The 17875-nt window shown below is 39.2% G+C and overlaps 1 protein-coding gene across 4 annotated transcripts in view; it reads right to left on the bottom strand.

Annotated features, from left to right (window-relative positions):
• The window catches only part of LOC136857648 (zinc finger protein 431), a 187147-nt gene that overhangs the window by 125031 nt on the left and 44241 nt on the right, over positions 1-17875 (bottom strand). The window contains exon 1 of one of the 4 annotated variants that reach the window (XM_067136468.2): positions 892-990. The exons of the other annotated variants lie outside the window; for them this stretch is intronic. The gene's annotated coding sequence lies outside the window, so the exon portion shown is untranslated. Of the gene's footprint in view, positions 1-891; positions 991-17875 lie in introns of those variants that run through there. 4 annotated transcript variants of the gene reach the window in all.

Here is a 17875-nt window from a genome sequence, read left to right as displayed (position 1 = left end):
AGTGGGTGCCACATGCCCTGACAGAAAGCCAAAAGGAGGAGAGAGTGGACTGGTATCGTTTCATACTAGAAAAATTCAATGGAGGCAAGTCTCAAGACACCTATAATATCATCATAGGTGATGAAACATGGGTCTATTATGAGACTGAAACAAAGACACATTCTTCTGTGTGGTACTTTCCAGGAGAGGAACCACTCATAAAAGTTTGACGAAGTCGGAGCTCTGGAAGAAGATGGCGGCAACTTAAAAAAAAAAAAAAAAAAAAAAAAATGGGGCATCTCACCTCCGTAACCTTGGACACATGTTGTACGGTCAATGTTGAATGGTACATGAATGTCCGTCTTCCCCGAGTCCTCGCCACGTAGAGGTCAAAGCACCCGAAGTCCAAAAGCACCTTCTGCTGCATCACGACAATGCATGTGCACACAGGGCTGCCAGAATAAAGGACGTTTTGGAAAGGAAGAAAGTGCGTGTGTTGCCTCATCCCCCCTATTCACATGACCCGGCCCCATGTGACTTCTTTCTGTTCCCTAAGACCAAGGAAAAAATTCCTGGGCAGCGGTTTTCATCAGATGAAGAGGCCATTACAGCGTATGCAAGTGCGCTAAGTGACATCCCGAAAGAAGTTCGGACTGAGACGTTATCCAAGTGGTTTCAGAGAATGGAAAAATTTATATGTGCTAATGGAGATTATTTTGGAAAATTGTAATTGTTGTTTTGCAAATGTTTTCCCCCCTCACACTTTGCTAAAAACTTTTGGCATAGCCCTCGTATTACAGACAACTTAACATAGTTTCCATTAAGCCAGTGAGACAAGACTAATTGTCAAAGGTGACCAGATCCTAAAAGATCATACAGAACAATGAAGACTATACACAGGCCATTAATTACCTTCTCAGCACAAAACTTTGAGCAGGAGTATGATGGGTAGCAGACTGGGAATGGGGTAGAAAGGCCTTCGAACCACTGGCTGAGGGAGACAGGAGTCAGGAACTGTAGAACAAGATGCCAATATTACAGAATGGGTCATCAAATATAACTACTCTTAAAAAGATATGAAAATTAATTCTTGCAGCAAAAATATATACTATGTAACTACTCTATAAATAATTAACTCAATGCAGAATACAGAGTTAATGGTAGAAGACATTTTCAATAACCTGCTTAATTTTTAAAACTGAGAAAAGTAAATAATAGCAAATAGAGAGTTTTATTATAGAAATATATTGTGAAATATTTCAAATTCTGATGTTGAGTGCTCAGCCTGGGGCTGATTGGGATTCCCAACAGCTCCATTATCAGCTCTTGTAAACATCTTAGATGTCACTGAAGAGGTATACTAGGGAAATAAGGAGTGAGGTAGTTTCCTCTCAACTTCTAAAAACGTCATAACAAACAAGGGCAACTTGAAACAAAAGCAGCGGGGAGACATTCTTTGGTTGGTAAATCAACAATGCCAGAAGTAGTTTTCTGTTTACATTATATGATAGAGGATACAGGAAAACAAGCAATACTGGAAAACTGCCCCAAAAATTTCATCCATCATGGTTCTATTAAACTAGGAGTTTCAATGCCTGGTAAGGCTTGTTAAGGTAATTCTTAAAGCAACCTAGCTACGCCAAGTACACAACAGCAAAAGAGCTGACAGCATGCACACGAGCATCACAAGAATATGGCTCAACAGAACTTAATGAAAATCAGTATGTAAAGGCAAACAAGGCACTATACTTTAGGCTATAACATAACATCCAAACCCATAATGCTGGGCTAAAAGTTTTGTGGAAAGGGATTAAGAAAACAAATTCATCTTCCAAGAAAGAGGCTCTTCAATAACCTACTTAAATATGATAAAAATCTGTACTTACTGAAAGGCAAAAAAATGATTAGAGAATTGAGAATTCATCATTACCAATGAATGTTTAGATAACTCATCCAATAGACTAACATATAATGGAAAATATTGTTTGACCAAGTACTGATTTTATCACTCAATTTATTATCTTAAGTATTCAACCAATACTCATTAATATGTGAAGATGAAATATATCCTCTAGCAAATGGCAATACTGCAGCATCATGAAAGTAAAGCATATTTTTCATTTTACACCCACATTGAAGCACTTTAATCAATCCACATACATACAAGTCTTAAGAGTATTAGCTACAAATTTGGTTTATGTTTCTTCTTCTGCTCCCAGAACTTCATTCTTTCCGACCTGGCTGCCCTTTCTTCGTCAGTAATGGTGTACTGTTTGCATGTAAAAGATTTTAGTTTAAGTCTCAAATTTATGTTTCTCAGGATCCTCTTCTCTTCTCGGTCTTTAATTTGCTGCATTGTCAAGCCTAACTCATCTAAATCACCTACGACTTCTTTGAACCAATTATTACAAAAATAAGAGTTTTGTCTGTACATTGCTCAGTATTTAAAAAGAATGGTATTTCTGTAGTAGAAGGAAATGCAGTTTTTAATTTTCTGTGTTCTGTGTCTGAATGTATGTACGAGCATCACGAGAAAATGGCTGAACAGAATTTAATGAAAATCAGTATGTAAAGTTGGAGAAAGCCATTACAGTTTAGCCTATAAATAATTCTGTTCACGCTTGGTGAAATGGTAATTTAGGGGAAGGCCTAAAATGTAATTCTCAAACATTTATGTTATTAGTGGTCCTATCGATAAATACTAAATAACAAAAGTTGTACAGAATACAATTTCCAATCATTTATGTCCTGTACAGTTTTCCTGTACTGATATCATAACAGAATTAATGAATTCAGACTTGTTACTTAGTCCATATCAACACCAAGCATCACTAACATGTGAATACTGGCAATTGTGATAACTGGCGATGGTGGTGGTTTTTGTTACGATAGTCTTATGGTGAAAAACCATGTGGTCATCAACCCATATTGACAACGAAAAATTGTGAAGATGCTTATCCAAATGAGAGAAAAAAAAGTAAAGGAACAATTGCTTTGAGAGTGAGACAAGAGGGAGTCATGAAAGGAGGAAGAAGAACTTCCTTTACATTGACCTGACTTGGGTAGATGACTTCAAGTCGATGTATATTCCTGGCGGCTGCATGGGTGGGAGTGTCTCCTGATGCTTCTGTTTTCTACAAAGCCTTTCAGATCTTGCAAGGACATATTCATAGCAAGTTTGATAATATTTATCCTTCTCAATGCCGACTGTCCAGTCCCTTTCACCATTGCAAGCACGATTGCCTTTTCAGACTGCCTCATAGTATGCCCAAAATAAGACAGCTGTAACCTTGTAATGAATGCCTTAAGAGATACACCTGAACTGATGTTCTGAATAACCCACTTGTTCGTCTTTTTGACTGCCCAAGGTAAGTGTAAAATCCTTCTCCACCACCTTAGCTCAAATCCATGAAAGTGCTTTCTACCATACTTTTTCATAGTCCAGCTTTCACATCCATATGTTACTGGAAAGACCAATGCCACAACCATTCTGACCGTAGTATGCACAGATACATCTGATGACCTGAAGATTAGGCTTTGGAATGCCATGTGCTGTCACCGGATCTCTGAGCTGCTAGAGCCATTACTACTTATGGTTGAACCCAGAAAACAAAAATCATCTACCACTTTGATGACTTCGTCATTTATTTTGATATCTGAAGGTGTATTTGTTGCAAGAATCTTCATCTTGCCAATATTTAAATGGAGTCACATCATCTCACTTTGTTCTTTCATTTCTGATATGAGCCTCTAAGGCCATCCTTACTTTCAGCTATCAAAGTGGTGTCATCTACGTAACGTAGGTTGTTTATATTCAGACCACCAATCTTAAATCCACAAAAGGTCTCATATGTTTCAACTTCCATCATGATATACTCAGCAGATAAGTTGAACAGACAAGGAGAGAGTATGCATCCCTGCCTTATCCTCTTACCAACTGAAAACCAGTCTGTATCACCATGTTCAGTTCTGACCATGGTTTCTTGTTGCAGATAAAGGTTATGCATCAGGATGAGATGTTCAGGTATACCCATCTAAGGACATCCCACATCTTCCTGTGATTTACACTATTAAAGGCTTTCTTATAATCAATAAAGCACATATAGAGCTCTTTCTGATATTCCTTTCCTCACAACCATCCACACATATCACTAATGATATCTCTGCTTCTCCTAAAACCATTTTGACTTTTGGACAGTTCACACTTCATGTAAAGTTCTAATCTTTGTTGTATGATCTTTAACAACACCTTACTAGCATGTGATATCAGGGCGATTGTAAGGCAGTTTGTGCAGTCCAACATACCGGTATATCCTTTTTTGGTATAGGAACGTGGATGGATCGTTTCCAATCAGTGGGCCATGTTGCAGTTTTCCAAATCTGTTGACATAATGCTATTAAAACTTTGAACAAACCTCCTTCTGTAGCTTGCCATATTTCAGCTGGAATTCCATGACTCCCAGAAGCCTTTCAATTTGCTAATGATTTAAGAGTAGATCTTACTTCATCTTTCAACACTAGCACGGTTCCAGATCAAATTTTACCTTTCCACTGGGCTATCATCATGTACATTTTCTTTATAGAAGTCCTCAATATACTCCTTTACATTAGATGCTCTAATATAGCAGAGTCAAAAGAAAACTAAATATGAAGGCCTACAATATTAAAAGCCCATAAAATTGATCAACAATAACATTACATTGACTACTGTTTGTTATAGCATTCTCTCTTTTCTGGTGCCACTCATCTCCGATAGATAGCATTACTGCTGCATCCCAAATATAACAGCCTGCTCGAATATTGGCGGGAAGTAGCTGAGAAGTTAGATAACTTCCTCTTTTAGCATGCCATTTCTCTGATTCAGAAATTTTCTGATAACTTCTGGTATGTGACACACTGGTTCCTCATAGTATTCTAGCTATTCGATCCCTGTTCTGAGGTGCTGATATGAATGAGGAGTGTGTACATGTAATGGAAAATGGTAGAGCAGCGTGCACCTACGTCCGTGGCCAGGTCATTCCAGCTCTGGAAATTGGCACTAGAACGCGGCATAGTACTGTTTGTGACGAGTAAGAAACTGTGCCTGATTTTCATCCGTTCGAGCACTCCATATGATAGCGTCGCTTCTAACCGTAACATTCCATGAGGTTAACATTGTATTTTGACAAGAATACCGACGTCATTGTAATGACCTAAGTCGAGTTCAGTTAAAAATATGTCTGCGTCTGTTACAGCATTATGGGAAAATGGTTGAGTGGATTTTAATGAAACTTGGTAGTTGTCAAAAAAAATTCACCAGGAGGGGCCTAAAGCACAAAACTCTACGTATCTCTCTTATGATTGGTTTTATACGAAAATAGCTCACGGCAAACTTTTGTTCTATACCTTTGTCTGATACAGTGAAATAGAAGGGAAATACCAGTGGCAGTCACATGAAAGTGTGAGTCTAACTCAGTCTGTCTGTCAGGTCATCGGCCCAGATGCTGGTTGGATCCTCAAACAGCACCACCAAAGGTTATGCAGTTATAAGGAAACCGCAAAAACCAATGGCAGCACCAAAATGAGACGTACTAGGCAAGACGAGGAGTGAGGTAGTTTGCTATTGCTTTCCTCACTGGGTCAGAAAGTGCTATTGCAGCACGACTGATCCTATGAGCAACACCTTTCATAACACTCAGATGCACTAGTCATGCTCTGAATGTCATTACTCAGCACCACCCATACCCCAGCAGCTTCCATATTGTTACAGCCATGGATGAGACTGGGACTTTGGTGAAAGCTACACTTTACTCTGGCCTGTGCCAAGAGATGGATACAAAAGTACTGTATCCATCAAGAAATGACAGCAATAGACTATAAAAAGAGTTGCTAAGGAGATTATTTCAGCAATGTCTTAAAGGTTTGGTTCACCTCTCAGTATTTTTAAAAATATTAACCCAATACTTGCTTTCTTTTATAACGGAAGAGGTAAAAAAAAAAAAACCCTGTTAAGGACCACAGAGAGCAAGGAGGCGAATGCGTCACAACAAGCTGCAGACGGAAGGCATGTCCTTTTATGTGCCTCAGAATCTGCAGAATGGAGGGGTGGACAAAAATGTCATCACACATACACACACTAAGTGACTGTTGTATCACCATCGGTAGTGGATTTGTAGACAGCAAGTGAATGAAGAAAGCAACCACAGTCAGAACAAAATTCTGGTAACCAGTCTGATGTCCTGAATTTGAAATATTCAGTTATTGCCGAATACAAGATTGGCACTAGAGCAATATTACCTACAAGTACTAACAGGGTACATAATAGCCATCATAGTTAATGTGAAATAATTTCTTTTCTTGGGTTCAGTGATAACTAGATAACGAAGCCCACCTGGTGGCCATGATCATTAAAGCATCAAGTTTCTATGGTATGGCAATGCGGTTAGCCAGTTTGAGTCCTGCTGGTGGGAAAAAACTTCACCATCAGAATGTTGGCCGGCAGGGTAGAAGAGGTGAACTGTGAGGACTTGGTGGATGTCGAAGCAATAGTAGGTAGCAAGCACTGAACTGCAGCTTTCATTGTTGAACGCTCAAGGGCACTCACATGCTTCTTGCAACCAATATGCTGCGTCACAGTAAACCTTCTTTCAGCCGATCCTATGGTTTCGCACAGCTTACAATATACTATGGTTCCATCAGTAGAAAACACACCATCACCAAAGTCGGCTACTACGGTATATGTTTTAAATGAACTGAAACGTGTGGTTTAATTTTAGGCATTTTCAAACTGATACTTGAATGCTTCCAGTACTGCACCATATGAACTACGGTACGTGAAACTGAGGCAATTCTGTTCACGGAAAATCCACACCTCTCTTTTCCACCCTAACCTTTACAGCTATAAGTGTCAAAGAAGTCTTAGCAACTCCATTTAACATTCTGGACATTCCAGTCTCCAAATACCTTATTTCCTAAAAAAGCAAGTGTATCATGAAAGAAGAACTGCGACAGCTGTCATCTGTTCGTGGTCGCGAAATGAGAGAACATTTCCACCAACGGTTACTGTGTTACCAAAAAACACATGTTTTATTTCAGTATTTGTGTAACTACTAGTTAAGGCTTTCAGACATAATTTCATAAAATAATATGGTAACAGGACAAAAAGGATAAAATGACCTAAAGAAAAAATTCTCCAAAATATGACTGAACAATTCTCCAAAATTAAAAAAAAAAGTGCTGTTAAAATGTAAAAATTCCAAAAGTACAAATAAAGCAAAATTTAAAAAAAGATATATAATCAAGGTGTGATGAACAGACTTTGTATCTACTGGAGCATTGCACCTGACAACTCAATAAACATCCGGGCCCTAGTTACAGTAAACGGATGCACAAGGTTAGCATCTGCTAATTGGTTTGTATTTTATAGCTGAGTAAGTAAAACAGCTAAGACTAGAGAAATTCTAGATGAGTTTGAAGTAGTTGATTCCTCAGATATCCTGAACTTTAAATTCAGTATTTCTATACAACTGCCAGAAGATAAAGGAGGGTAAACAGATGCAGCTTCTGGTGATGAAGACTGTGCAGATTCCACAGATTAAATTACGCCTAGCTTCAAGTTCGAGCAGAGTTAGAGCTGTGCCATTGCATTTTACGTCATGTAAAAAAATGTCACCTAATGATTGAATGAAGTTACGCGAAATGCATTTAGGCAGAGCGAAGGCGAACAAGAGTATGATCTAGAAGTTAATACAGGCCTAACTTAGAGAAGAAGAACGTGATCAATGTGGCAGTGGAGAAGAAGACAAAGAAAAAGCGAGCTAGATTGTTAAAAACAAAAAAGGATTATAAAACTACAACATTGCCAAGAAAAGCAAATGGATGACAAGTTTTAAATCATATCTAATGATAGATAATAAGTAATATTTAAAGGGAAGAAAACGAAAAGCACTTCAGAAAGAAATATACCCATTTATAAAGGACGTATTTCCTACAAGAGAAGAGATCGACAACCAGACCAAGTTGCTATATAATAGCCAAGATAGCAGTAGTCGGCGAAATATCGAGATTGCCAAGTGGAATCCAAGATATATTCAAGAAAGAAGAGAAAATAGAAATTATCACAGAAAAAAACAAACAGACTGTTATAATCTGATCTAGGAAATAAAATTCAGATTGGGAGCAATACCAAGATTCTCATGATACAATTCAGAGCAGTCTTATATAGAACAGCAGAGGCAGAAAAGCAATATATATTCTCTATTGTATAAGGATATTGATATGAATTCCCATATTTCATCTGTATATTTCTTTTTTAACATGAGGCCAAGCAGGAAGATCGGCATGAATTCCAGTTAAATGTGCAGTGGGCGGCCCTAGAGATGTGTTCGACACCGCGGGATTGGTCCCACCTGAGAAGGAATGAGAAGGCAGCGGGTTGTTGGTTTTCCGAGCGGCCGAGAGAGTAACAGACCAAGGATGGATGGGAGCTGAGTCGCCCCAAACTGGAGTATGATTGAGCTAAGTTCCCATAAATTACAATTCTTACTTGAAATAAAATATTAAAAAATGCCTCTAACCTAAAACGGAGAGTATGTAGTTTGGATATATTCAATGTACAGTAAATTTTAAATTAAGCTCTCTCATATTATCCTAAATCAGAGTCGATATATAAGAATGGAGCAGTTCTCAATGCCTATAGCATGCATACAATGCTGTAGATGTCGCCTTGATAATATTGAATAGGTAAAGTTTACTACGTCAGAGAACAGCAAGTTTTGAGAACTAGATATTATAATGTATAAGGCAACCTAATGTTTAACGTGAAAAGCATATTTAGGGTTAAGTATGGATATGCAGGCAGATGTGTGTTTTCATTGTCATTGAAAAGCAAGGAGTAATGTGTTGGTAAACTCGGGAGTTAGATGTCATCGGAATGGAATAATATATGACCCAGTGTAATTTAAATAGCTATAGCTATATATGCCTCGTCGAGGGATATATTTATGAAAAGAGGTTGAGACATTTAAGAAATGAATATATACAGAGAGGAGTAAGCTGTGAGTTGTACTAAATGAAGTGCATAATAGTTGAAGAGAATTAGCATTAGCAATGCACAGAAGAAATAGTTTGGGATACGAGATGCAAGTAGCTTAAGATTGGGTCATGTGCAGACTACACTGAAGTACTAAGGAATTTCATCGAGGGAACATAGAAGTATATCAGGACATATCTGACCTACAATAGTGAATGATAAGGCTGGTCCAACTTATATTGTGGGCATATCCATGCAATAAAGATTAACATGTTAGGTGACACCTATATTTAACATCTCATGTGTGTCTAATCTATATATATTGTAACAGGAACGCCCGTACTTCAGTTTATCGGAGAGCATGAGGAACGACAAGGCGTGTACGGCCCATGCTAAGAGAGTAAGAGAGAAGGGTAGTGAAAGAAAAATTCATGATTAAGTGGATCCTTCAGTTTATTCAATAAATAGGCAAATAATTATGTCACCTTTTATAGCTGAATTGTAGATTTGTCCCTGAGGGCGTGAAGAGGACGTTGTCCCACGGCGGCTGCGTCGTCTTGCGGTCGGCGTCGGCGTTGTCTTCCGTCGTTGGTGTTTGTATTAGTGTTGATGACTCGAACCAGAGGCAGGAACGGGGAAATGTGGAGCTTCCACATTTGACGTCATGGGGTACTGGTGTGACACTTCCCTATGGCGAAGCACGCCGAAATAGTTCCCACAGCAGCAAGGATAAAGTTAGAGTCACAGTTCGTATTTGGAATAATACGCAAATGAAACAATCTAGAACCTTCCGAGGTGCGGTGATCAAGCACTTCATAAAGAAAATTAAATTTATCGAGTACAGTCTCTGCACTGTACTCCACCAGCATAATACATTTGTTGAAATAAATGATAGTCCAAATCCCCGTACGTCGTGATTTTCAGATTAACACTGGCACTTAAGATCATAATGCAACACAGTTCAACGGATAGACATAGTCTTTAAATGAAATTGAGGCTGGCTAGAAATACTACCGCTGCTTTCACACAGTCTTTGAACGAAATCAATGCTGGCACAGTTAATGCAAGAACACAGTCTTTAAATGAAATAAAGCTGACACAATTAATGCGAGAACACAGTCTTTAAATGAATTCAAAGCTGACACCGTTTATGTGAGAACACAGTCTTTAAATGAATTCAAGCTGGCGAGAACACAGTCTTTAAACGAATTCAAAGCTGACACAATTAATGCAAGAACACAGTCTTTAAACGAATTCAAAGCTGGCACAGTTTATGTGAGAACACAGTCTTTAAATGAATTCAAGCTGGCGAGAACACAGTCTTTAAACGAATTCAAAGCTGACACAATTAATGCAAGAACACAGTCTTTAAACGAATTCAAAGCTGACACAATTAATGCAAGAACACAGTCTTTAAACGAATTCAAAGCTGGCACAGTTTATGTGAGAACACAGTCTTTAAATGAATTCAACCTGGCGAGAACACAGTCTTTAAACGAATTCAAAGCTGACACAATTAATGCAAGAACACAGTCTTTAAACGAATTCAAAGCTGGCACAGTTTATGTGAGAACACAGTCTTTAAATGAATTCAAGCTGGCGAGAACACAGTCTTTAAACGAATTCAAAGCTGACACAATTAATGCAAGAACACAGTTTTAAACGAATTCAAAGCTGGCACCGTTTATGTGAGAACACAGTCTTTAAATGAATTCAAGCTGGCGAGAACACTGTCTTTAAACGAATTCAAAGCTGACATAATTAATGCAAGAACACAGTCTTTAAACGAATTCAAAGCTGGCACAGTTTATGTGAGAACACAGTCTTTAAATGAATTCAAGCTGGCGAGAACACAGTCTTTAAACGAATTCAAATATACAGCCGGACCGAGAGACGAATTATGTCGCGACGTGCTTACTTGCACACACTCGCTGACTCACGGCTTACTGCCGACTCACTCCACTCTCTGCCTTCAGCACACTGCCGTCGCATACCGCACACTCTCTCTGCTTTACTGCAGGCTCTCTGCTTACCTTCTGCCTTACCCCAGGCTGGCGACTCGCTTATATTTCGTTCATGCAGCAATGGAACACGAAGGAACCTTCTGCGTGACGTCGCTTGTCCTTGGCTGGTGTTCTGGAACGTCGCGAACTTGCTCGCAGTTCCCATTATGCCTGTGCGCTCGGCGCAAGTTTTAAAGGCTTACGGCCGGGTGTTAGCGAGCTTCTCTTAATAAAAGAATGAAACGTGAATGCTCGTAGGGTGTTACCGTTTCATCTCCCCCCCTGCTCGGGAAAAAGAAAATTGCTGGGCGATTTTCTTTTCGCTCATCTCCTTGTAAAGTATTTCTTGAGATTGGCCGAGTTGAAGATTCCCTCAACGTCGCTATCTGCCCTTCCTACTTCGTAGGCACCATTATCTAGTGCGGTAAGTATCCTGAAGGGTCCTATGAACAAGGGACAAAATTTGGCGTAAATTCCCTGGTCAGGGTGTGAAACTGCAGGCTTGCGTATTAATACTAGGTCATCCACTTGTAAGGGTTGTCGAAACTTGTGATGCCGTAACTTCTTTTCTCGGATTTGAGCAGCATGTCGTAATTGCCGAAGTGCCTTAGTAATGCGAGCTTGTTGGCTCACTGCTGCGTCAGGTTGATCAGGCAAAACTCGATCCCAAGGTCTGTCAGGGGTGAGGCCTTTATGTACACTCAAAGGGATGTCCTGAATAGACTCATGCATGGTGGTATTGACGATCCTTTGCATAATGGGCAGAACTTCAACCCACTTCCAATGCTGTTGTCCACAATACAATCTACAGAATCTGGCAATTTCGCGCATAACCCGTTCGGCTGGGTTGGCTTCCGGGTGTCGGATAAGGCCGTTTCTTATAAGGTGATGTGTCAGTAACATCTAAGTGGTGCTTGAAACCCTTAATGACTCCAGGTTTCTCAGAAAATACATCTGGAAACTTCTTAAAAAGCTCTTGGATTGCCTTTATTACTTTATCATCATCGTAATCTGGGCTTTCAGCTACATTGGCGTAAAGCGTGAAGTTGTAGTGGTCCTCGTTAAACTCATCATCGATAATGGACGCCATCTGGTCCTCTACGGGTCCCACTTCCTCGGGTCGCCCCTCTTCGTGGACGCTTTCTTCGACAGGCGGAGCCTCGCTCATCTTGCCTTCTACTATGCCCACCGGGGTCTCACATTCCGGATTCTTCACGTCATTATAAGTAACCAACTGTAGCCCTACAGATTCGACGTGGAAAAATTTAATCACATTAGCGGGATAATCAATGATTCCCCCATGTTGAATGAGAAAGTCTGATCCAAGAATTAAGTCAAATTTCATTTGCGTCAAGATCAAAAATAGATGTTGGAACTTAACACCACCAATTTCTAACTCAAGAAACGCCTGGAATTTGCATTTAATAGCTTTGTCAGGAACTATGCCTTTAACCTTAACTTGAGCAACCGGCAAGATGGAGATGTAGGTCGTCTCCTGCGCCACATCTATTAATTTCTGCGAAATTAGTGAGGCTTGCGATCCCGAGTCTACTAGAGAGTGGACAATCATATTGCCTAACTTAATGATAATGATCGGTAAGCCGCGTTGTATCTGAGGCTGTCGCGGTGTTGAATCCTCATATAGTAAATCTGCATCCTCTAAATACCAATGGTTAATGAGTGCGCTACATACTACTTCTCCTCCCTCCGGGTTTTCAGGCAGTCTCTTTATTGCTTCGACAAAGTTTTTTTTTTGTACCCATAGCTCTTGGATCCATTTCCGTTCTCTCATTTCTTCTCTGTATCTCTGCCTGGTATTCCAAAGAAGCTGCTCCAGGTAAGCCCTCTTCCCTGTTCTTATTCCTTACATATTCCGTAGTCTCTCTCCAACGTTTCTCTAATTCTTCCCGCTGGGAGTTCCTATTATCATTGGGTTGATTAGCTGCCTGCCTCCATGAAGGTCCAGGTTGAAACTTAGCCCTCCCTTCGTAGGGGCGATTCCTAGATCTTCTATACCGAAACGGAATATCTCGGCGAGTTTCTCTTTCTTCTCGCGGTTCTGGATTTACTTGAACCGGAGTTTTCATTTCCGTAAAGTTGGTTGTAGTTTCTTTGGTTCGACCTGCTTTTGCTGCGCTCTGAGTGTGCGCAGTATCGAGTTTCCTCAGGACATCATCAAGCTGCTCCAAGTCCTGGACGTTTGCTGCCACCAATATTTCCTGAACATTTGGTGGAAATTGCAGCGTTATGACCTGAATAAGTTCTTGCTCCGGTAAAGGAGGGTCGAAAAACTGCATCTTTTTAAGCTGAGATATGAGATAATCTGAATATCGCGAGGAATTGACGGACATGTTATACTTTCTAGAGTATAATTGAAGTTTTATCAGGTGCTGAGCCTCAGCACTCCAAAATCGTCTAAGTAAGGCTTCCTTAAATTCTTCGTAAGTGTTAATACTGAATTTAAAAGCGGTAAACCACATTAACGCCTTGCCTTCTAACAATCGAGATGCTATTCGTAAACGACGGTCGGTCTTAACGTGATTTTCTTGAAAGAATTCTTCGAGGTTGAGGAGAAACTCCTTAGCAGTATACTCCTCTTTTCCCGAAAATTTGGCTGGTTTTTCCTCAGTTATTTTAAAAATTGTGGAAACATTCATGGATTCTCCACTAGTGTTGTGAAGGCTAGATGATGAAACATCCTGTTCGATTTGCGATACTTTGCTGTTGAGAGCTTCTATATCTCCTTGGAGTTCAAGTTTTAGGGTTTTAATTTTCCCCTGTACGGAATTCTCAATTTCCTTGACCTCCTTCTCTATGTCGGTCTTGACTTCTGCTACATCGCGACAGATACGAGTAATCTGCGTGTGAGCATTATCTAACTGAGTCTTGACACGTTTATCGGCCTCCTCTTGCTGACTTTTCAGAAGAGTAATTTCGTTTCCCAACTTCATGAAATTATTTTTAACAGATTCATGAAGTTTGTCTTGAATAGACGCGATTTTAGTTTGCGCAAGAGATAATTGAGCATGGGACTCTTGAAATTCTTCCTTTAAGCTTTCTACTTCTTTAAGGACTTCCTGAGAAGAAGACGGGAAAGCAAGTTTTAAGTCCTCCGCCACTTGTGTTTTTATATCTTGCTTAATGGTTTCTAAGTCACGTGTTAATCTTTCATTTATTTCCGTAAACTTAGAATCCATTCTTTTGTTAGATTCTTTAAATCTTTTTTCAATTTCGGCACCTGCACTATTGAGCCTACGTTCCAAATTATTATTAACTTCTGCAAATTTTTGATCAACAGATTCTGTCAATTTTACAATGTTGGCATCATTAGCTTCCCTTAGTTGAGTGATACTACGATTAGTTGCTTCATTAGCCTCCCTAAGTTGACCTATACTAGCCTTAGTGGCTTCCAGGGTCGCGTTAGATTCTTTAAGTTGAGCTCCTAAAGTATTGTTAGATTCTGCAATCCTACGCCCGAGATTAGTGTTACTTTCCGTAATCCTGTCATTTAGACTGATTTTTAAAGCCTCAATGGCAGCTAGTATATTTTCCATATTAATGTCGTTATTTTCACAAAATGCAGAAAATACAATCATTCACCTCATACGTAAAATCACCATTATTGTCCAATGGTAAAGTTCAAAATTTCACCAACACAAAATATCAAACACTTGTGCATAAAATTAAATATCACCATTATTGTCCAATGGTAAAGTTCAAAATTTCACCAACACAAAATATCAAACACTTGTGCATAAAATTAAATGTCACCATTATTGTCCAATGGTAAAGTTCAAAATTTCACCAACATAAATATCAAAATTTATATAAGCCTGTGCATGAATATTATGCCTGAAATGTTTTACATAGCAAGAGAAAGAGAAAAATAATCACTTGTGCCATAAACTTGATCAGAGTTCTGTGCCAAAAGTTTAAAATTTCGTCAAAGTCATTGAATTGAACTTCGTAAAATTTTAACACATTCACTGAACTGGAATTAACGTACGTACTATGCACTTTTATTTGAATTGGTAAGTTAAGATATCACTGATTTCAAAGTTAATTTTTATCACTTTACTCTCTTTAATCTGGCCCCACGCTGGGCGCCACTATTCACTACCTTCTCTCTGTAACAGGAACGCCCGTACTTCAGTTTATCGGAGAGCATGAGGAACGACAAGGCGTGTACGGCCCATGCTAAGAGAGAAGGGTAGTGAAAGAAAAATTCATGATTAAGTGGATCCTTCAGTTTATTCAATAAATAGGCAAATAATTATGTCACCTTTTATAGCTGAATTGTAGATTTGTCCCTGAGGGCGTGAAGAGGACGTTGTCCCACGGCGGCTGCGTCGTCTTGCGGTCGGCGTCGGCGTTGTCTTCCGTCGTTGGTGTTTGTATTAGTGTTGATGACTCGAACCAGAGGCAGGAACGGGGAAATGTGGAGCTTCCACATTTGACGTCATGGGGTACTGGTGTGACACTTCCCTATGGCGAAGCACGCCGAAATAGTTCCCACAGCAGCAAGGATAAAGTTAGAGTCACAGTTCGTATTTGGAATAATACGCAAATGAAACAATCTAGAACCTTCCGAGGTGCGGTGATCAAGCACTTCATAAAGAAAATTAAATTTATCGAGTACAGTCTCTGCACTGTACTCCACCAGCATAATACATTTGTTGAAATAAATGATAGTCCAAATCCCCGTACGTCGTGATTTTCAGATTAACACTGGCACTTAAGATCATAATGCAACACAGTTCAACGGATAGACATAGTCTTTAAATGAAATTGAGGCTGGCTAGAAATACTACCGCTGCTTTCACACAGTCTTTGAACGAAATCAATGCTGGCACAGTTAATGCAAGAACACAGTCTTTAAATGAAATAAAGTTGACACAATTAATGCGAGAACACAGTTTTTAAACGAATTCAAAGCTGACACCGTTTATGTGAGAACACAGTCTTTAAATGAATTCAAGCTGGCGAGAACACAGTCTTTAAACGAATTCAAAGCTGACACAATTAATGCAAGAACACAAACTTTAAACGAAATCAAAGCTGGCACAGTTTATGTGAGAACACAGTCTTTAAATGAATTCAAGCTGGCGAGAACACAGTCTTTAAACGAATTCAAAGCTGACACAATTAATGCAAGAACACAGTCTTTAAACGAATTCAAAGCTGACACAATTAATGCAAGAACACAGTCTTTAAACGAATTCAAAGCTGGCACAGTTTATGTGAGAACACAGTCTTTAAATGAATTCAAGCTGGCGAGAACACAGTCTTTAAACGAATTCAAAGCTGACACAATTAATGCAAGAACACAGTCTTTAAACGAATTCAAAGCTGGCACAGTTTATGTGAGAACACAGTCTTTAAATGAATTCAAGCTGGCGAGAACACAGTCTTTAAACGAATTCAAAGCTGACACAATTAATGCAAGAACACAGTTTTAAACGAATTCAAAGCTGGCACCGTTTATGTGAGAACACAGTCTTTAAATGAATTCAAGCTGGCGAGAACACTGTCTTTAAACGAATTCAAAGCTGACATAATTAATGCAAGAACACAGTCTTTAAACGAATTCAAAGCTGGCACAGTTTATGTGAGAACACAGTCTTTAAATGAATTCAAGCTGGCGAGAACACAGTCTTTAAACGAATTCAAATATACAGCCGGACCGAGAGACGAATTATGTCGCGACGTGCTTACTTGCACACACTCGCTGACTCACGGCTTACTGCCGACTCACTCCACTCTCTGCCTTCAGCACACTGCCGTCGCATACCGCACACTCTCTCTGCTTTACTGCAGGCTCTCTGCTTACCTTCTGCCTTACCCCAGGCTGGCGACTCGCTTATATTTCGTTCATGCAGCAATGGAACACGAAGGAACCTTCTGCGTGACGTCGCTTGTCCTTGGCCGGTGTTCTGGAACGTCGCGAACTTGCTCGCAGTTCCCATTATGCCTGTGCGCTCGGCGCAAGTTTTAAAGGCTTACGGCCGGGTGTTAGCGAGCTTCTCTTAATAAAAGAATGAAACGTGAATGCTCGTAGGGTGTTACCGTTTCAATATAAAGTAACTTGTCCTGACTGACTGACTGATTCATCATCGCCGAGCCAAAACTAATGGACATAAAGAAATGAAATTTGGGGGATATATTCAAATTAAGATGCAGGTGCTCGCTAAGAGAGGATTTTTGGATATTCCGTCGCTAAGGGGGTGAAATTTTAAAATGAGTGTGTCTATATCTCAAAACTTTAAAAGTTTACAGATGTGAAAATTGGTATTTAGAATCTTCTTTAAAAATAAGGAAACACGTGTTTTTTTGTTTTCGGTAAATCCCAATAGGAGGGGTGAAAAGGGGTGAAAAAAGGGTTGAATGCCTTTAAAGAGAATACTTATATCTTAGAAACTGAAGATATTACAGACCTGAAAATTGGTGTTTGGGATCTTCTTTAAAAATAATGAGAAGCATATTTTTTGTTTTTAGAAAATCCAATTAATGGTGGGGGGTAAAAAGGGGGTGATTTTTTAATATGAGTGTATCTATACCTCAAAACTTTTAAAGTTTATAGATGTAAAAATTGGTATTTAGAATGTCCTTTAAAAATAAAGAAACACGTATGTTTTTGTTTTCGGAAAATCCTAATACGAAGGGTGGAAAAGGGTGAAAAACTGGTTGAATGCCTCTAATGTGGCTACTTATATTTCAGAACCTGAAGATATTACAGACCTGAAAATTGGTATTTGGGATCTACTTTAAAAATAAAGAAACAGGTATTTTTTTGTTTTCAGAAAATCCAAATAATGGGGGGTGAAAAGAGGGATGAAGTTTTTAAAATGAGTGTATCTATATCTCCAAACTTTTAAAGTTTATA

The sequence above is a fragment of the Anabrus simplex genome, chromosome 1 (genome assembly GCF_040414725.1).
Source record: "Anabrus simplex isolate iqAnaSimp1 chromosome 1, ASM4041472v1, whole genome shotgun sequence".
Classification (NCBI taxonomy): Eukaryota; Metazoa; Arthropoda; class Insecta; order Orthoptera; family Tettigoniidae; genus Anabrus; species Anabrus simplex.
Note: the sequence above shows the minus strand (reverse complement) of the source record. Positions and strands in the feature narration are given on the sequence as shown.